Below are 6,074 nucleotides of genomic sequence, written 5' to 3' on the forward strand. Positions count from 1 at the left end.
CCATTCAGTTGGGATATACCTAGGTGTAGTTAGTTGGGATTGAATCCCTACTTCTGATAAGTGACTCCTAAATTCTCCCAAGAGGTACTTGCCACTACGATCTCACCGTAGTGTCTTGATACTTTTACCTTGACATTTCTCCACATCAGCCTCATACTCTTTGAACTAATCAAAGCACTTAGACTTGTGGCACATCAAGTAAATGTATCCGTATATCAAATAGTTGTCGAAATATTTGAAACAACCACTTGCTTGGATAGTCATAGGATCACACAAATCAGAATGAACCAATTTCAACATATCTTTGACTCCATACCCCTTAGATTTGAAAGCTTCTTGGTTATTTTTCCTTCCAAGTAAGACTCGCAGGTTGGAAAGATTTCCACTACTAATGAACCCAAAAGTTCATCAGCTACCAATGAATCATACTCAAGTTAATATAACCTAGCCTTAGATGCCAAAGATATAATTGGTTCATTTCCGAAGGTTACTTTCTCTTAAAGTTAGAAGATGTGTTACTAATTTCCATTTGTTGCATCGTGAGAGTTATTGGATTTATAAATTGCCAATCAACGTACCAGAACAGATAACTTCCTTCTTTTCCTTAATAACAACTTTGTTATTAAAAGAGGCAGAATATCATGTTCTTTGAATAGTTTAAAAACTGAAAACTAGTTCTTTCTAAACTTGGTGCGTAAAGACAATTACTCAAAAATCCATGTTTTATTTTTATCAAAAGATAAACATCTCCCACTGCAACAGCTGCCACTTTTACAGCAGTGCCCATGTGGACGGTGTTTTTATTTTCATTTAGTTGTCGGGTTTCCTGGAACCCTGCATTGAATTGCGGACATGATTAATGGCATCTATATCTACACTCCAGGTTCTGGTAGATAACACCACTAAACATGTTTCAACTAATGAATAAAATACACCTATATTGTTCTTAGTTCTAAGAGGACAGTCTACCTTAATGTCCAAATCCTATTTCCAATCAATTATAATTGGGACCACTAAGTCTATCCTAAAGTATATCAGCTAGGGATTGACCATCATCCTAAGAATCACAAAAATATTTGGTTAAGACCAACTCCTTAAAAATCCCCATGAATTTTGTATGCCACGTTAGTGTGGACGTATACAAGAGGAAATTTTATCATTTAATTTTATTATCTCGTCAACCTTACTTTATGACGAATAAAATTAATAGTTGGTCTATCTTTAATCAAATATTTGGTCAAGACTTCTAAATTTAAAATAATATTGATTCCTCTAACAATACTATTTAAATTTACCAACACATCAAAACACCGTGAATTTTGCATGCCACGTTAGTGTGGACGTATACAAAATCAACATTTGTAAGAGGAGGGTTTTACCCATTAACTATCTTGTCAACGTAACTTTATGACAAATAAAATTATCTCAAACACCGTTAATTTTGTATGCCACGTTAGTGTGGACGTATACAAAATCAATCATTTGTAAGAGGGTTTTAACCCTTTAATTTTATTATCTTGTCAACCTAGTTTTATGACAAATTAATAGTTGGTTTCATTTGGTCACACAAATAATAACAGTGACTCCGATGGGGAGGATACTATTAGATGTGTCTAAGTGTATACCATTACTTGACACTAAGTCCATTAATAAGATTATGCCCTTCCGTTGGGGAAGATCACACACTCTTAATTAACTTCCTATAGTCATCCAACACTGGAAGTCTGTTCTAGTGATCCGCAAACTAGCTCATCCGTTATGGAGGAAGGCACTCAGAGCCAACGCGCAAGCTTGTTTGCATCACTTACAAACCAGTAATGGAGACCATGGGATTTACTTAAAAATTCCTCTCCCACTTAGTTATTTATTAATGAGGAATTTTAACTATGCTAGCCTACTAAACTTGTAAACTAACATGCACACACAGCACAATATAAAAGCAATAAATAGAAAATCTAATTTTCAACTATTATGGCTTTTATCTCTAGTTGTCCTTCGTGTGTTGTCATCCCAAGCTGCTGCCATATTTGGCCACCGCCACCAGGTCTAGCTGTCGCATCCATCTTGCTCCTTGTTCCGCTGCGCCTCTGGTCCTTAGAAGGTTCCACGCTTTGCAAGATTCGATCCGCGACATAAATAGAATTTTACAATTTTGATCCTATATTCCATAAAAGGAATGTACATGTATCTAGATCAAAAATAAAATCCTAATAAAACTAAATACAGCTCCTGCTGTATTTTATAATACAATCATGCACACACATATAAATGCCCTTGACATGTCCAAGGGTCCAATCACACACATAAAACTATAAGCCATAATAGTTGGATCCTGCATCCACAAAGTTAGCACATCCTACTATTATCCTGCCTAAATTATGTATGACATGTGCATAATTAAACTAATACCAAATACACAGAGGCAAAACCATAGCTCTGATACCAATTGTTGGTTGCTACTCGAAAAACCTAGAGGTTCCACTGTACAAAAATTTTGTACAAAGGTCTGAACCTTTTCCTAGCTACCATGTGTTCTTTTAAATTAAATTTTGGATCGCCTGCGGAACTTAACACGTTTGATCCAAAACTTAATCTATTTGTTCTTTAAGGTTTAGACTTGGATCTCCTGCGGAACTTAACACGTTTGATCCAAATCACCTAAATTATTAATTCCATTAAATATTAATTTCCATAATTGGTTCCCAGTACTGACGTGGCGAGGCACATGGCCTTCTTGGATATGGGAGCAACCACCACCGACTAGACAAAACCTTTTATAGAAAGGTAATATTTAATTTCCTAAAATAACTTTAGGTTAACCGAAAAGAACAATCAAATCACAAGGAAAAGAAAAAACAAAAGAACACAACATCGAAAAACATATTTGAAATTCTAGAATCGTAAGCCTCTTGTATTTGGTATTATTTCCATAAATAACTAGCATGATGCGGAAAGGAAAAATTACTAGTTATACCTTCTAAAAGACCTCTTGATCTTCTACCGTATTCCTCTTCTAACCTCGAACGAGTGGACAACGATCTTCCGAGATGAGAACCACCAAGCACCTTCTTCTTCCTTACAAGTTTCGCCACCACAATTCTCCAAGAGAAGTAGAGGTCCGCCACCACCACCAAGCTCCAAGGGATGCAAGAAACAAACCACCTTTCTCCTTCTTCTCCTAGCTAGAACCGCCACCATCAAGAGCTCCAGAGAGGTTGCCCGGCCATAAGAAGAAGAGAAGAGGAAGAAGCTAGGCCGCCACCAAGGAGGAAAAGAGAGGAGAAGAATAATAGAGTTGATCACCCGTGAAGGCACCTCTACCCCTTCTTTATAATCCTTGGTCTTGGCAAATAAGGAAATTTAATTAAAACTTCCTTAATTCTTTTGCCATGAAAAAGAAAATTTTATTTAATTAAAACAATTTTCTTCTCTAATTTACATGGCGGCCACCATCAAGCTATAAACAAGGAGAGTTTTAATTAATTAAAACTTCCTAATTTGTCTCCAGAAATTTATAAAAATTTCTCCAATAATTTTCCTTCATGGTGGTTAATAAAAAGGAAATTTTATAAATTAAAATTCTTCTTTAAACATGTGGATAATTTCCAAAAGGAAAGTTATCTCTTAAAATTAAAATCTCTTTTCAATCTACAAATAAGGAAAGATATCAAATCTTTTCTTAATCTTTTGTAGAAACTAATAAAAGAGAATATTTAATTTTAAACTCTCTTTAAATTATTATCATGGTTAAAAAGGAAAGTTTTCTTAAAAATAAAATCTCCTTTCAATCTACAAATAAGGAAAGATTTCAAATCTTTTCTTAATCTTTTGTAGAAAGCTTTAAAAGGAAAGATTTAATTTTTAAACTCTCTTTTAAAACTATGATATCCACATAAGAAATAATTTAAAAAAAAATCCTTTTTAATATGATGTGGGCGGCCACCTAAGCTTGGGCTCCAAGCTATTGGCCAAAGGCCAACCTTTAGGCTTGGCCGGCCCTAAGCTTGAGCTTCAAGCTTAGCTTGGCCGGCCCCTATTGGTTTGGTAAGAAGGTGGGTATGTGGTGGGTATATATCTCTATATACAAGAGGCTACGATAGGGACCGAGAGGAGGAATTGGTTTTGGTCTCCCGATAAAATTAAGCATCCCGTGTTCGCCCCGAACACACAACTTAATTTTATCAATAATAATTCATTCCACTAGAGAACTATTATTGAACTACCGCACCAATCCCAAATTACATTTTTGGGCTCCTTCTTATTATGAGTGTGTTAGTCTCCCTGTGTTTAAGATAACAAATGTCCACTAATTAAGTAAGTTACTGACAACTCACTTAATTAATATCTAGCTCCAAGAGTAGTACCACTCAACTTCATCATCATGTCGGACTAAGTCCACCTGCAGGGTTTAACATGACAATCCTTATGAGCTCCTCTTGAGGACATTCTCAACCTATATCACTAGGACATAGTTTCCTTCTATAATCAACAACACACACTATAAGTGATATCATTTCCCAACTTATCGGGCTTATTGATTCATCGAACTAAATCTCACCCATTGATAAATTAAAGAAATAAATATCAAATATATGTGCTTGTTATTATATTAGGATTAAGAGCACACACTTCCATAATAACTGAGGTCTTTGTTTCTTTATAAAGTCAGTATAAAAGAAACGACCTCTAATGGTCCTACTCAATACACTCTAAGTGTACTAGTGTAATTATATAGTTAAGATAAACTAATACCTAATTACATTACGACCTTCAAATGGTTTGTTCCTTTCCATCTTGGTCGTGAGCTACTGTTTATAATTTATAAGGTACTGATAACATGATCCTCTGTGTGTGACACCACACACCATGTTATCTACAATATAAATTAATTGAACAACTACATTTATCACAAATGTAGACATTTGACCAATGTGATTCTTATTTCTAGATAAATGTTTATACCAAAAGCTAGGCTTTTAGTATACACTCTAACACTCCCCTACTGCCAATCACGTGTGCTGCGCGCGGTAAGGGACGCTCATTAAATGCGACCCGTGTCCTGCTGACACGTGGCGATCTCGCTTCTGTCAGTGTATGGTGGTGGCGTTACGTCCGATGGGACAGCCGCCGTTTAAAATGAGCGGTTGGATGATTGCCTCGTTCTTCACGACCTGAATCGGACGGCTGAGGCCGTTCAAGGCTAACGCTATAAATCTCGCGACCTCTTCTCTCCGCCGTATTCTTGCCTCGTCGACCTTCGACTTCCCGCTGTTCTTTCTGCTCCGGCGACCTCGTGTCTCAGCTCCCCGACGACCCCGAGGCCCCTTTCGATCATCCCCTTTGCTCGTAAGCCTTCCTTTTCCTCGTTCCCTCCCTCTTCTTTTTTCTGTTAGCTGTCCCCTTCAGTTTACCACCTTTTCTTTCTTGTTCGAACCCTTCTTTTTGTCTCAAATTCTTTACTGTGTTTCGACCATTACTAGCACTTCCCAGCCGACCGTCGGCGCTCCTGGTCTTTGGTACACGACCATGGAGAGCCGGTTTGACGAGGAGGACGCGCTGCGCCTCGCTTGGACTTATGAAATCCCTGCCGACCACTACATAGTATTAGCCACCCCCGCCGACCGGCCTCATGAACCGCCGCCCGGCACTGTCCTCTTTTTTCGAGATCAATTTTTAGCCAGGCTACGCTTTCCTCCACATAAGTTTTTCTTACAAGTGTGCAATTATTTTCGCATCCCGCTTGGCCAACTAGTTCTGAACTCCATTAGGTTGCTGAGCGGGGTGGTAGTCCTCTTTAAACTAAACAACATCCCATTAGACCCCAAAGTGTTCCACTACTTCTACTACCCTAAGCAAGCCGAGTGGGGTACTTTTGTTTTCCAATCTAGGATAGGTTTCGTCCTTTTTGATAATATGCTGAGCTCCAACAAACACTGGAAGGAGCATTTTTTCTATATGCGCTTTCCCCAGCCACCGACCTTCCAAATCAAGTGGCAAACGGCGATGCCAGCGCAACCGGAGCTCGGCAAGTTTAGGGGCGATCCGGCCTACCTTCATGCAGCCGACCGGCTGGT

The sequence above is a fragment of the Zingiber officinale genome, chromosome 8A, assembly GCF_018446385.1.
Source record: "Zingiber officinale cultivar Zhangliang chromosome 8A, Zo_v1.1, whole genome shotgun sequence".
In the NCBI taxonomy this organism is placed as follows: Eukaryota; Viridiplantae; Streptophyta; class Magnoliopsida; order Zingiberales; family Zingiberaceae; genus Zingiber; species Zingiber officinale.